Here is a 16,029-nt window from a genome sequence, read left to right as displayed (position 1 = left end):
GACAGTTGATGCCACACACTGTGGAACCATCCTTTCTCCTACTCGACGGCGTACAAAGATCCTGCGTGATGAACTGAAGATTTCAAATTTTGATTCATCAGTCCATAATACCTTCTTCCAGTCTTCAGTAGTCCAATGGCGGTGTTGCATGGCCCAGGCAAACCTCTTTGTCTTATTCTGACGTCTTAGTAATGGCTTTCTTGCTGCAACTCGTCCTGTCAAACCTGCAGCTCAAAGTCTTCTCTTCACAGTTGAAACTGAGACTTGCTTACTACGACCACTATCAAGCTGTGCTTGAAGCTGTTGTCCTGTGAGCTGCCTATCACGCAAACTGTTAACTCTCAGAAATTTGTCCTCTGATTCAGTTGTGGCTTTGGGTCTGCCAGACCTCTTCCTGTCAGAGTTTGCCCCAGTTTCTGAGTGCCTTTTGATGGTGAAGGAAACTGTACTCACTGACACCTTGACTTTCTTTGCAATTTCTCTGTAGGAAAGACCTACATTTTTAAGTGTTATGATGGTCTGTCTCTCTTCCGTTGTTAATTGCCTTTTTCTCGCCATTTTTGTAGCAACACGCTACTTTCTGCAGTACAATACTGTTCAACTGATGCTCACGAGGGTATGGTACCACAGTGTGTTCCAACACTGCTTTTATGCAGACAGAGGGGGTTGTAAGTAATCCAGAAAAGTTGGAACACCTGTAGGAATTAGTAGCACCAGCTTTCAAGGCTTGATCAACCTCCATTGCTGCAGAACAGCTTTAAATTGTTAACCATTTTGTGTTCCCTGAAAAAGGCCTTTTTGTATAATTCTGAAATGTACATTATTTTTCAGTTTTGGGTAACCTTACCTTTTTTTTAACCTCTGGCAGTTCACCACTTACCTTTGTACCATTTCAAGCTATTCATTGGACTTGAACGACTTGAATTGCAATAAATAACTGGAAAAATTGGGGTGTTCTAAAACTTTTGACCGGTAGTGTATGTGTATGTGTATATACACACTTTACTGTGCAAACAGTGTGTATGTGTAAAAATAAGAATTACTAAGAAAGAAAAGCTCAGATATTTAGAGACAGACCTTTTTTATTTATATATCTATTATATAAGTCAGTATGAGTGAGAGTGAGGGGAATCACCTAGTCCCACCCCCTGTGAGGAGTCCATCCCCTCTGTACACCATCATGGCACCTGTTAGGGGGTGGGATTAGACAGCAAGTAAACAATTTTGTCCTCAAAGCTGATGTGTTAGATGCAGAAAAAATGGGCGAGCGTATGGAGAAGGGCCAAATTGTGATGGCTATACGACTGGATCAGAGCATCTCCAAAACTGCAGCTGTTGGGGCATGTTCCCAGTCTGCAGTAGTCAGTATCTATCAAAAGTGGTCCAATGAAGGAACATAGGGTTATGGCAGCGACTGAGGGCAGGACTAGTGAGAAAACTTGAACACATTCAAAGGGGGCTGAACACAAATGCAGATAACCAGATCACAGTTCTGGAGAAATGTTTACTTATCTTTAATTAGATAATAATGCAGGTCAAATAATCCACAAAACAAATCCAACAAGTCAGCTCAAAAGACTTGACAGTAGTTCCAAAGAATAAATCCCCAAAATCCACAAGGTTAATCCAAAAGCATACAAAAGGTTCACAGGAGTCTAATCAAAAAACAAAGTCAATACTTCCAAAAAGTCATTCTAATTAGTCCACAAAATAAATCCATAAGGCGTTCAAAAGAGCACTTGTCAATCAATCAAAACAAAGAACTATACCAGATGCACAAAGTCTTTTAAGGACAAGGCCATAAACCAGAGCACACGGCTGACCTAGACTTAATCAAGGTACAGGAAACACTAAGCAAAGTATTTGTGGAGGAAAAGGGTGACTTAAATACACAAACCTAAACAAAGCACAGGAGACACCTATTAGACATAATGACAGAGACTGGACACCAACAAAAAGGCAGTGGGGGCCTCTAGTGACCAGAAAACAGTCCACAACCCTGACAGGAAACCAGTAGATATCAGTTTATATCTTGCTCTGTTCATGTTACAATTAGTTGCATATCTTACCTGTATATTTCAGTCTAGTTGTGTTGATATTTAACATGATCAGAAAATGACAGATGATTTTCAAAGTCTTTTCCTGTTTCATCATAAAATGGACATAATAAAGCGTCCAAAAGTCAGAATGGACAAACCCATGTGTATAAATCACACCAAAATATGGATTTGAATTAAAACACTTAAGAGAAACATTATTTCAGACTTTTGCATAACAGCTGGATAGACTTTTATTTGATAATTATGTGCAGTATTGAGATTAACATTTATACTTGATTTGGATTGGTCAGAAGGTGTTCAGCATGGACCTGATAGCAGTTCAGGTTTCAAATCAAATCTCTCTTTTTTAAGAATGTCCTCTTTCTGATTATATATATACAGTTATACAAACCAAAAAATAGTCTATGTCAAATATGTACAGAAGAAACTGAATTTGAGTTTAGAGACTAACTAACTAACTAAATATAATCACAATCGTTTACATCAGCAAACAAAACATTAATATAAATTATGTATACACAGGCCAGAGGGGCTCCAGAACGCATATCACAACATGTAGCAGCTCCTTTTACCAGCCGGCCCAGGTGCATGGGATGCCGTGATCGTATAGTGGTTAGTACTCTGCGTTGTGGCCGCAGCAACCCCGGTTCGAATCCGGGTCACGGCATTGGCTTTTCCACATCACCGTTGAATGCTAGGCATGGCTTTTGACCGCTGGCTGTTTGTCACTTGAAAAGCATAAAAAGGTAGGACCCCGCTCCCCTTAAAACTCACATGGGCCAGTGGCGCAATGGATAACGCATCTGACTACGGATCAGAAGATTCTAGGTTTGACTCCTGGCTGGCTCAGCTGCCTTTTAAGAGCCCAGAGGTGTGCCACAAACTCCAGCTGCCGAATTGCTGGCAGAGTAACACCTCCCACAATCCCTGAAATGCGGAGAGTCCTGTACTGGGAGGTATGCTGGTTTTCTGCACCAGGAACACCAGCCCACGCTCTGTCTAGCAGCTGATCTTCCGCTGGATTGCCAGCTCGAGTAGCTGGATATTCGGTCAGTGCTGGCCGATTTTGTGCTCTGCAATGCAAGGTTCCCATACAAAGCTCTGGATGATACCGCGCTGGAGCTCAAACTGCTTGGTGGTCGAGTAAAATGCTGATCTCAACTCTCCTGGGGCGCCCTCCCATATAGTCTAGCGGTCAGGATTCCTGGTTTTCACCCAGGTGGCCCGGGTTTGACTCCCAGTATGGGAACGTGACTTTATTGGATTGCCCGCAGAGCTGGCAAGGAGTTCACCAAATCGCTCAGTTAATAACGGCCGGGAACGCTTCCTCAACGGAAACCAAAAACGATCACTGATTGCAGCCAGCAGCATGTTGGTGTTGTGTTCATTTCGATTCACAGCGCAAAACGTTACATAACTGATTTGTCATCACTTATTTATTTGTAGGCTCCCCCTAAGGCTCCCATGGGCCAGTGGTGCTACCTGAAGAACGATAGTCTGGGTCAGCCGGCCAATCACAGCTCACCCGGGAAATCTTTCTCGCCCAATCACATCGGCCCGTTACATCTTTCGTCCCCAATCCCTGCGCTGAAAAGATGGACAGACAATGATGGCCGCGCCCATAGCGAGCCAATCGAATCTCTCGCAATTTTATCGTTCTCCGCTAATCGCAACAATGGCCCGCCCACGGCAATCGATGGATCTTGCGCGCTAATGATGTGTCATTCAAGTCAAATGTATTCGCATAATTACAGTGTCATCCATCAATCTAACCTAACACTAGCCTACAATCTCCACAGAAGGTTGATCTGAAAAAGAGGCCTCAGTCTGGGAATTCCTCCACATCTAAGAGTACATCCCCTACCCTGACTCCATCGCCATCCCCAACTCCTAAGCCTCTAATTGGTGAAACCCTGTCTTCTGCTTCTTCCCAACCATGTTCTAAAAGTAGTGGTGGCTCCAGCAGTGGCAGCATCACTGATGAAGGTCAGTGCAAATAAAGATGATCAGACTTTATGGTGTGTAGGAATGTACTCTCATTCACACTATTGCAGTTATACAGTAGACATACTGATGACTAAAAATAATCAGAATGAGACGGTAATAGGAACAAATGAAAACATTTATTAAAGTAAACTATATAAACACTATACAACTATAAGTTTATTTACAACAATATTATTTGCAGCTACTATTTATACTAATTACTATTAGAATAAGAATGTCCTTTTTTAGCAGGCTGTGATTGTTATAAAATTAGCTTTTGATGCTTGTTATTTTAATTATTATTCCTTAATTACTCATATTACTCATGAATCTGAATATAAGACAGCACATAATATAAGTTAAAGCAGAGTGAACTTCCCCTGAGCAAAAACAGCAGCTAAACAAAGGTTTTACTCACAGCGAACGCCTCACGGAGAGCATGCAGCTTCAGGCCGATATCAGTTACCCCTCTCTCTGTAAGATGGTCCCTAAGAAACAAAAGATTTACATGCTTAGTGTATTAAACATACATTACACCTTTATACCATTAAACTGTGAAGAGAAGCGTACCAAGTAAAGGGCACCTCCATCTCCTCTTGGCTAAGGCTCTCCTCACTCTCCTGCAAGACACATTAGCAATAAATCATTAAAACTCACACAGTAAATGTTACAGCCTCCCATTCAGGGGAATAGCAGCATCTGTAGATACACATCAGGTCTGAAACACAGAATTACCTCAGAGTCGTACTGTTCCTCTGAATCACTGTGGGGAGAGTCAACCTGCTCCTGCTCCCAGGTGGAGGTGTTCACCTGACCATCTTTAGCCACATGCAGGAACGTGCAGGACACCTTTTTAAAGGTTTGCTGTTAAATTAAAAAATATATAAAAATGAACACTGCAGACCCATATGTGTACAAAATTCCAAGAGTTACTATCTACAATAAAGACTTCATGACATTGCAATAAATTTACCACATAATCCTCAAGTGGCTCCATGATGGTTTCCACCTGGTTACAGGAAAGGAGCTCTGTAACCTTCCCTTATTCAGCCTTAAGAGAACAATTTGAAGTGAACACAATTAGTCACTGCAACTAACAAAAGTTTTGTGACGCCACAACAGATAATCCCTCACCTGTATGACAGTGAAATGGTCCTCGATGGTGGTCTGATAAGGGAATCCCTGCAAATGACAATTAGCTGAAACTCAAGATCTACTTCTCAAAAGTGTTCATCTAATAATCATTAATATCAATTCTGGTCGAAGTAGCGCGTCTTGGTGGTTTTAAACTAGCAAAAACCACTCTCAGGACCCCTTATCATCCCGAGGAAGTATCCCTTAACGTCCACTGCCTAGAAATAGAGAAACTAAACATTAGAACTTGTAAAGAAGGATGTGTGTGTTTGTATCTCAGCTGCAGCACTGTACAATACCCCAGACAGGAAGGTAAAGGTGCGTGCAGAGAGGAACTGGATATTTCGGCAGGCGCTGATCGGCTCGCCAGCATCGAGCGTCTGTGAAATGAAGAGCATGATGAACATAACTGCTTCCTATCACAGCCATTTTATAATAACACAAGTAACATTCTCTCACTTTCTTTACAGTCAAAACAACCCTGTGAAATACAGTGTAAAAAAAGGAAAGGTTTGGTTACCAGAAGGACGGGTGAAGATTCCTGGTCATGTTCGTTTGGCAACAGCTGTAGGTTTGGCTCAACGACCTTAAAACACACAAACACAATTAGTAACTGCAATTAACACAATTTAGTGATGACACAATGAACAAGCCCTTACCTGAATGCCAGGGAAATTGTAATCACAGTTGTTATGAAAAGGGAATCCCTGCAAACGACAATTAGATGAAACTCAAGATCTACAACCGCATTTCATTTAAGTTCTCTTTTAATAATCGTTAAAGTGGAATCTCTTCATGAGAGTAATAAATACCGTGATTACCTCGAGAGTCCAGCAGTGTGCGGTTTCAAGCCAGCAGAGCTGACTCTCTGGACCCCTTAACAACCTGAGGATGTCTCTCCTAAGGTCCACTTGCTAGAAATAAAGAAACAAAACTAAACATTAGAACTTGTAAAGAAGGATGTGTGTGTGTTTGTATCTCAGCTGCAGCACTGTACAATACCCCAGACTGGGAGTTGGAGGAGTCTGCAGTGTTGTACTCAACATTACAGCAGGTGCTGTTCAGCTCACCAGCACTGAGGGGCTGTGAAAAGTAGAAGATGAGGATCATCAGTGTTTTTTATCATAGCAGTTTCACACTAACACTTTCAAACATTCTGTCACTTGGAAAATCCAGAGATCAGATTTAGTAAATAAATGACAGGTTTGGTTACCAGAACAACAGCTGAAGATGTGGAGTGAGTTTCTGTGGGTAGCTGCGGCAGGATTGGCTCAACAACCTTAAGACACACACACAGACAAAAGCAGCCTACACGTTTCAAATGTAGTTAAAATATTTTACTGACACATACCTGGAGGACTGAGGGAGTATCTGACGATTCTCCCAGCAAATCCACAGCTTCTGCAATAAATTAGTTTCATGTAAGTTTAATTACAACTAATATTTTCTGTTAAATGTAAAACATTAAAATGGCCAAATTTATAATGTAGTAGAGAGAGAGAGAGACCTTGTAAATTTTTCTCTCCTTTCTTTCTAATGCTTAAAAGTTAATAAACCTGTGAGTTAGTTAGCTAGTTAATTTGTGAAGAAACAGACTAATTGTAGCATTAGTAGCTTGTGTAAATTCACTGTACATGTGACTGATTAAACTCTCTAAATCCTCAAGTCCAGGCATCCTGATGAACTCCATCTCCCCATCAGGATCCACACGCTGCCGTCTACTCAGAGGGGCTTCTTGATTGCCATCCTCTTCGTCCCGCCTCCTCCTTATGCCCTGGCGTGGGACAGGAGTTATCATTGTGGCAGGAGCATAGTACATACCAGCCACAATGTTGTGGATGTCGATATTGAAATAAGGCTGGGGCAAAGGAACTGTTGAAGGCTGTGGACTCCCTGAAAGTGGTGGCCTCCTCAAAGGGGATGGGGTCCGGAGAGGGGATGGACTCCTCACAGGGGATGGGGTCCTGAGAGGAGAGAGGCCTCTCACAGGTGGGGATGGGCTTCTATCAGGGGACAGGTTCCTCGTTGACACCTCATGTTCACCACCATCTCCAGCTTCATTTTGCTGAGCAGGTCGGCTGTTGTCGTCCTCGTTAGCGCTGAGCTCTCTGTTATAGTTGAGCTCATCTTGTGGAAACACAAACGTCTCCCTCCGTCTCCCTGTGTAAAAGAAGATGAACAGACAATGAAACACATCTAATAACATCTCATAAAAGGAAGCAGAAAACCTTATTTTAATAGCACTGTGTATGTTTTGTAAAGCAGGAAAGCCTCACTATCAAAACAAGAAGTATTTACACAAGTTATATTACTGTAATCTTCCTATAACAGCGCATTAAAAACTCAGTATTTACATTTTAGCTGCATTTATAGGTGTTATACAGGGCTCTTCCAGTATCACGGCTTCACTGTTAGTCACACTGTGCACTTATTTCAATGCTTAAAAATATTTTCCCCCAAAAAATGCAGATTAAAATACATTTCTATTACAGTCTATTACTTTAGCACTTTCTTACTCCAGTGGTTCACATCCCCTTTGAGTCCAATTGTGTCTCCTCTCAAAAATTCGCCCTTTATCGTAAATTACACTACTCCTAACTATTTTATTCACGACAGCTAGAAACAAAACCTTGCTGAACAGAATTGAAACAAACAGCTTGATATTTTTGCCTAAGCTGCACTCTACATTGCCACACTAGCTCCATTTATTTGTACCGATTGGTTTTGTTCAGCTAGCTGCCTTTCCTCACAGCCCCTTTCTCTCTCCGCTTTAACAACTCGACAAACACGGACAATGAAAAATCCTTAAAATAATAAGTTACTTCATGTTATTGTAAGTATTTTAACTTATTCTATTCACTCCATCAAAAAAAACTATAAACACTGAAAAACAATTACTTAGCTACATGCTAACTAGCCGTCTAGCTAATCTTTGCTAATACTCCTCGGCTTGATTTAGTAAACTTTAGCAAACGTTAAGTAAACATTGGGACTTTTATGAAAAGCTGATGTTAACATATCTGAAAACATGAACACTGTTTTCTTCTTCCCTGCTCGTTTCACTGGAGTCTGCCATTTTGTCCGCTAGCTTTAGCATACTGATCGTGTACGTAAAGCGATTAGCCGAATAAAGATTAGCCGAACAGAATTTCTCAAAACCATCTAATCATATAAAATGATATTCCTGATTGCGGTTTTTTGTAATAACGCGGTGTTTAAAAGACTTTATACTTAAGTGAAAAAGAGGAAACTCAGTAACTCACCGTTCCAGGGGTCGTACAGTCCGCTCCATCCGGGCTCGGGATCCACATCCGGGTGCTGAGGCTCGGCTCCTCCCCCGAAGTTCATCATCGCTGCGCTGTAGAGTCGGTGTAGGAGTCAAATCCAGTAGTGGAGTACAGAGAAATCCCAAACAGGGGTGTAGCAAAAATGCCAAAAGATAATCCAAATCTTGCGACCTTCAGAACAAGTATAAACCAACACTAACTAGTATAAAACAGCACTAACTAGTATAAACCAACACTAACTAGTATAAAACAGCACTAACTAGTATAAACCAACACTAACTAGTATAAAACAGCACTAACTAGTATAAACCAATATAAACCAGCACTAACTAGTATAAACCAGCACTAACTAGTATAAACCAGCAATAACTAGTATAAACCAACACTAACTAGTATAAAACAGCACTAACTAGTATAAACCAACACTAACTAGTATAAAACAGCACTAACTAGTATAAACCAATATAAACCAGCACTAACTAGTATAAACCAACACTAACTAGTATAAAACAGCACTAACTAGTATAAACCAATATAAACCAGCACTAACTAGTATAAACCAGCACTAACTAGTATAAAACAGCACTAACTAGTATAAACCAACACTAACTAGTATAAAACAGCACTAACTAGTATAAAACAGCACTAACTAGTATAAACCAACACTAACTAGTATAAACCAGCACTAACTAGTATAAACCAATATAAACCAGCACTAACTAGTATAAACCAGTATAAACCAGCACTAACTAGTATAAACCAGCACTAACTAGTAACAAGAGTCAATAATGAATAAATAATAATAATAATCATAATAATGAGCTGAAATGTCCGGGAAGCCCAGGGAGTGAAGCATAGCTGAAGTTTAAGGCAGCATGTAGCTGTACAGTTAGAATTCAAGCTGTAGGACCAGTTTAAAGACGATACGACCTTAAAAAAAAAAAAAATCCTGTTTACGGCATCTACCGAAAACCTCCGAGAAAAACCGAACTGTACGGAAACCAGGAAGTGAAGTCCGTAAAAAATGCATTTACAAATTATATATTTTACATTTTATAATTTGCTCCTGCTGAACACACTCAGTGTCCTCAAGGTAGGATGATCTTTATCCTTTAATGCCACACTGTTTCTACAATAAATCATGTTAAAGTGACAGTGTTACAGTCTAATGTTATGTAGCACACAAGACACCTCATCTTGCCGTGAATTAGCCTAATGCTAGTTACCGTGCTAGCGAACCTGGCTACTGGTTTAAACTACACAATAAAATCATTAAGCTCGGTTTAAGAATTTATTTTATTTCCACAATGAAATATTTACCCCATTAGAAGTCCATTCTTAACAACCCCTTCTCCTGGTTTTAATAAAATAAATCGTGCTTAACTTTGTGATTCAGCAGCTAGCGCGCTAACGGACTTTAGCCGATTTTTAGCGATTTCAATGACAGTGTAATATTTGGACTAATCATATCTACCGAGAGAACTTGTATATTTGTTGTAATTATTTAACACTTTATTGGTTATATTAATGTGAATATGATATTTCTCCTAATAATAGTTCACCTGTTAGTGAACATGCTGCTGCTTTAAATTACACACTAAAATCCTGAACCGAGTTGATGAGCTCGGGTAACGAGAATTTAGTTTATTTCCATAATATAATATTTACCCATTTAAAAGGTGACTTTTCACACCCCTGAGTACTGGTTTTACACTAAATCATGACTAGACTAGTGATTTAGTCAGGTCTAAAGGACTTAGTTACAGATGTATGTTATCTACCTAGAGAACTTCGCTAATCATTTCATTTACACAGTTAGCATCATGCTAGTTATCGTGCTAGCCAACTCGGCTACTGGTTTAAATGACACAATAAAATCCTTAAGCTTGGTCAAGAATTTATTTTATTTCCACAATGAAATATTGACCCTGTTAGTAGGTCACTTTTAACAACCCTGACTACTGGTTTTACACTAAATCATGATTAGCCTTGTGATCCGCTAGCTAGCGCGCTAGCGGACTTTAGCCGATTTTTACCGATTTAAATTACACTGTAATAGTTGGACTAATTATATCTACATGTCTATTTGTTGTAATTTGTACACATTTTATCGGTAAATATAATATAAATATAATGTTTATCCTAATGTTAGTTAAGCTGCTAGTGAACTTAGCTGTTATTTTACATTACACACTAAAATCCTGAACGAGTTGATGAGCTTGACCAACGAGAATTTCATTTATTTCCACAATATAATACTCATCCCCATTAAAAAGTGACTTTTAACAACCCTGACTACTGGTTTTATACTAAATCATACTTAGACTACTGATTAATCAGCTCTCGCGCTAAAGGGCATGGTTACAGATGTACACCGATCAGCCATAACATTATGACCACCGACAGGTGAAGTGAATAAGACTGATGATCTCCTCATCATGGCACCTGTTAGTGTGTGGGATATATTAGACAGCAGGTGAACATTTTGTCCTCATAGTTGATGTGTTAAAAGCAGGAAAAATGGGAAAGTGTAAGGATTTGAGCGAGTTTGACAAATGGTGATGGCTGCACGACTGGATCAGAGCATCTCCAAAACTGCAGCTCTTGTGGGATGTTCCCGGTCTGCAGTGGTCAGTATCTATCAAACGTGGTCCAAAGAAGGAACGGTGGTGAACCGGTGACAGGGTCATGGGCGGCCGAGGCTCACTGATGGACGTGGAGAGTGAAGGCTGACCCATGTGGTCCGATCCACAAGACGAGCTACTGTTGCCCAAATTGCTGAAGAATTTAATGCTGGTTCTGATAGAAAGGGGTCCGAATACACAGTAAATCACGGTTTGTTAGTTATGGGACTGCATAGTCAGGGCGCCCATGTTGACCCCTGTGCACCACTGAAAGCACCAACAATGGGCATGTGAGCATCAGAACTGGACCACGAAGCAATGGAAGAAGGTGACCTGGTCTGATAAATCAAGTTTTCTTTAACATGGCGTGGATGGACGGGTGTGTGTGCACATGGCACCAGGATGCACTATGGGAAGAGGGCAAGCTGGCGGAGGCAGTGTCATGCTTTGGGCAATGTTCTGCTGGGAAACCTTTTGGTCCTGCCATCCATATGGATGTTGCTTTGACATGAACCACCTACCTAAGCATTGTTGCAGGCCATCTACACCCTTTCATGGTAACGGTATTTCCTGATGTCTGTGGCCTCTTTCAGCAGGATGATGCACCGTGCCCCAAAGCAAAAATGGATCAGGAATGGTTTGATGACCACAACAATGAGAATGAGGTGTTGACTTGGCTTCCAAATTCCCTAGATCTCAGTCAAATCGAGCATCTGTGGGATGTGCTGGACAAACAAGTCCAATCCATGGAGGCCCCACCTCGCAACTTCCAGGACTTAAAGGATCTGCTGCTAACATCTTGGTGCCAGATACCACAGCACACCTTCAGGGATCTAGTGAAGTCTATGCCTCGACAGGTCAGGGCTGTTTTGGCAGCAAAAAGGGGACCAACAGCATATTACACAGGTGGTCATAATGTTATGGCTGAGCGGTGTATGGTATCTACCTAGAGAACTTCACTAATCGTTTCATTTCCACAATATCATAGTGAGTATAAAGGTTTTAATAATTATACAGTATAATATTTTTTATAGATTTGGGTGGTGGACAGGGGCAGGAGGTTTTAGAGAGTTTAATCAGGTCACATGTACAGTGAATTTACACAATCTGACTGCTCCAATTTTTCTGTTTCTTCACAAGTTAACTAATTATCAAACTCACGGCTTTATTAACTTTTATGCATTAATAGGAAAGTTTGATATTGTGTAATTGAAGAGTCATAATTCTGAGTCACAGAAAAATAATCTATTGCAGAGCCTGTGGATGTGCTGGAGGAATCAGCAGATACTCCCTCTGTCCTCCAGGTATGTGTCAGTTAAATAGTAATATTTTAACTTCATTTAAAACCTACAGGCCACTTTTTTCTAAGTGTGTGTGTGTGTGTGTTTGTGTGTGTGTGTGTGTGTGTGTGTGTGTTAAGGTCATTGAGCCAATCCTGCAGCTGCTGCCCACCGAACCACACGAAGAACCTTCAGCTGTCGTTCTGGTAAGAAAATCCTTCATTTATTTCCTAAAGCCAATCAATGGATTTTACAAGGTTGTTTTTACTGTAAAGAATGTTAGTATAAATCTGATATGATAAGAAGCACTTATGATCTTCATGCTCTACATTTCACAGCCGCTCGATGCTGATGAGCCGGACAGTGCCTGCCGTGATGTTCAGTGTGTGTCTGTAGTCTCCTCCCTCTCCCAGGTATTCTACACTGCTGTAACTGAGATACAAACACACAAACATCCTTCTTTACAAGATCTAATGTTAAGTTTTGTTTCTCTATTTCTGGCCAGTGGACATAAGCAGAGACATGATTGGAATGATGAGGGGTCCAGAGAGTCGGCTCTGCTGGTTTGAAAGCGCAGAGACACACTGCTTGACTCGCGAGGTAATCACAGTCTTTATTACTCTGATGAAGAGAATGGACATTTTTGAACTGACATGATTTTTAGAAGAGCACTTTTGTGAAATGTGCTTGTAGATCTTGAGTTTCATCTAATTGTCTTTTACAGGGATTCCCTTATTATACCAGTGATAAGGAGAGTTTCACTGGCATTCAGGTAAGGGATTATTCATTGTGGCATCACAAAATGTTATGAACTGCAGTGACTAATTGTGTTTGTGTGTTTTAAGTTTGTTGAGCCGAACATCCAGCTGCTGCCCACAGAACAACCTCAAGACCCTTCACCTGTTTTTCTGGTAACCAAAGCTTTCATTTATTTCCTAAAGCTGATCACTGGATTTTACAAGGTTGTTTTTACTGTAAGTGACAGAATATTAGTATGAAACTGCTGTGATCAGAAGCACTCATGATCTTCCTGCTCTACTTTTCACAGCCGCTCGATGCTGGTGAGCTGATCAGCGCTTTAATATTCAGTTCCTCTCTGCACAGGCCTCCATCTCCCAGTTCAAGGTATTCTACAGTGCAGCAGCTGAGATACAAACACACAAACACCCGTCTTTACAAGTTCTAATGTTTAGTTTTGACTGGCAATTTGGGTCGTCAGTAAAGTGCTGTAATATCTTCATGTTGCATAAAATGACACATAACCCAGCACACTTGCTCATTTGACTGATGTAGGATACAACTAAGCTGAAAGATAAGGGTCTTACTCAACCAATGCTGCTTGGAAGTGTGCTGGAATTTGAACACAACCTTCTGATCAAGCCTTCTGTCACTGAGCCATTACAACCATGCCAGAGCAACACCATAACTAGTTTGCATTGATTCAGCTATTTCTCCCACTGAATTAATGGCGCTTAAAGATTCCAGTGAAGCAGTGCAAGCTAGCTGTAGTGATGGCTTTGAGTCTCTGATAAGAAGGTTGTGTGTTCAAGTCCCAGCACAAAACATAACTTCCTTGATTGTACCCTTGAGCAAGACACTTCTTCTTTTTCTTATTTTTGTCCTGTATTGATTTTGACCCATAGTTTGTTGTCTCTGTAGGACACAGTCCAGAAGGAAACCTGCACTAAGGGACTCAAAGTAGATATCCTCAGTTTTGTTGAAGATGTGGCAATAACCAACCCAAACACAAGAAGTATAGCTGTGGTGCTGGAAGAGAAAATTGTGCTTGATGATGTTGATGACCTGCCAAATGCATTTGCTTTACTTTTTGGTATCATTTATGCACTTAACATTGAGTACCTGAAGAAGTATACCTTCGAGGTGACCCAGACATTATTTCTGCACCTTGGCTCTCAGTGTACTGCAAGAGTGCAGTCATTGAAGAATAAGCTTCTGAAGCTGGATGTTTAATCTTGGCTGCTGTTTATAAAAAAGTTAACAGTTATCTATGCACTTTCATAGTTTTGTTATTGGAGCTGAGTTTGTTGGACTTGTTTGTTGAACTGTTCAAGCTGCAGCTGTGAAGCCATAGCAAAGTCATTTTTGGTCTTTTTCCATTGTTTTACCCAAATCTGATTACTTAGAAATATACAGAATACTTGCTGACTCAAAAGGTTCAGACTGTAGTTTCATGACCATAGCAGTGAATCCAGAAAAAGTCGTCGTTGTATATTTCTCAATATTTCATCTAGTTGTGTTTTGTATTCAGTGATTATTTGTTCTTTTTATTTTGGTTTTGGTCTCAAAATCTCTAATACTGCTTTTTTCACTCCTTGGACTCAGATTGTTTATGTACCATTGTTTAATTCAGGCTTACTCTTTTATAATTGGTGCAAAATTTTATATCGTTTTTTTATTCCTATTTGCAAACTTTCTTTCATGTTTGTATCGAATTTATTACATTATAATTGATATTTTACTGAAGATAAATGATATTAATATTGAAAAGAGAGCTTTTTGTAAAATGTATATTCAGTACCATGAATAATGTCTGGATTTTTGGTTGTGGTCATTTGTTTCTGTTTACTGGAGAGTTATTGAGACTCAATGCCTTGGTTTTATTAAATGTCATTCAATAAATAATAGCATTTATTCAAGTTGGATTGATTCATATTTTGTCTTGGAAAAGTCTCTAAATATCTGTTCATTCTTAAACTCTTCCAGTAATCAGTTCTGCTGTTTGTAACACCTCAGCTTATGGACAGACTGAGATGCAGACAGATACCATAAGCACAGACACAGCTCTTATTTTATATGCCACCATTTGCTCTTTAAAGACTTGTCTCATTTGTTTTAAAATGGATTTGAATGGGCTTGAACACGCGTATGATAACAAACAAAACGTTACACGTCTCATTATCAACTTCTTTGGAACATTTATTAATAAACTTGAACAAGCATCGGCTCTGTACATCCGACATTAACACTATAAACGTTTTGCATAGAGTGCATTGTATAACGTAATGACATCACACCCAAATGAACCGTAATACATTCAATAAAACAAGAGTAGTTCGGCTGATGCCGTAATCTAACGAGTAAGAGTGCAATACTTAACACCCACACTTGCTCTTAGCTTATTAAGTTACCTGAAAACAAAATAACAAATAAGGCTTCTCTTTCACATAAACGATGTAAACATAAACCTTTTACTCTTTTAAGTACCAAACATGTCTCGAGCAAACCTCTTTAACTTTAGCTTAGTGGCTGGCTTTGTCATAATGTCAGCAACCATTGGCTCTGTAGGTATTCCAAGATTACCTTGCCATCATTCACAGTTTCCTTAATAAAGTGCTACTTGATGTCAATGTGCTTGCACCTTTGCCTGTAAACTGGGTTTCTGGCTATTGCTATTGTACCTTGGTTGTCTTCATACACTTTTGTTTGTGCGTATTGGTATGTATCCATACCTTTGAGTAGCTGCTCTAAGTAGATACATTCCTGAATGGCTGATGATAAGGACATGTATTCTGCTTCTCAAGTAGATAATGCTACTGTTGGCTGTTTTCTGGGTTTCCATGAGATCAGAGTAGTAGAGTAGTAGAGGTCACAGTATTTATTTCCACAATGAAATATTGAAATTTGGAGATTTTAGAGA

At 40.0% G+C, this 16,029-nt stretch overlaps 3 non-coding genes across 3 annotated transcripts; all 3 read left to right on the top strand.

The window, feature by feature from the left end:
* Positions 1-2,655: 2,655 nt before the first annotated feature.
* trnah-gug (transfer RNA histidin (anticodon GUG)) lies at positions 2,656-2,727 on the top strand. The gene has a single exon. It is a non-coding gene; the product is annotated as a tRNA-His (tRNA).
* A 109-nt stretch (positions 2,728-2,836) lies between these two features.
* On the top strand, positions 2,837-2,909 carry trnar-acg (transfer RNA arginine (anticodon ACG)). Its single transcript has one exon. It is a non-coding gene; the product is annotated as a tRNA-Arg (tRNA).
* A 328-nt stretch (positions 2,910-3,237) lies between these two features.
* Positions 3,238-3,309, top strand: trnae-uuc (transfer RNA glutamic acid (anticodon UUC)). The gene has a single exon. It is a non-coding gene; the product is annotated as a tRNA-Glu (tRNA).
* The last annotated feature ends 12,720 nt before the right edge of the window (positions 3,310-16,029 follow it).

Source organism: Hemibagrus wyckioides, unplaced genomic scaffold, assembly GCF_019097595.1.
Source record: "Hemibagrus wyckioides isolate EC202008001 unplaced genomic scaffold, SWU_Hwy_1.0 Contig8, whole genome shotgun sequence".
NCBI classification, from domain to species: domain Eukaryota; kingdom Metazoa; phylum Chordata; class Actinopteri; order Siluriformes; family Bagridae; genus Hemibagrus; species Hemibagrus wyckioides.
The sequence above is the reverse complement of the archived record's forward strand: the minus strand, read 5'-3'. Positions and strand labels throughout refer to the sequence as shown.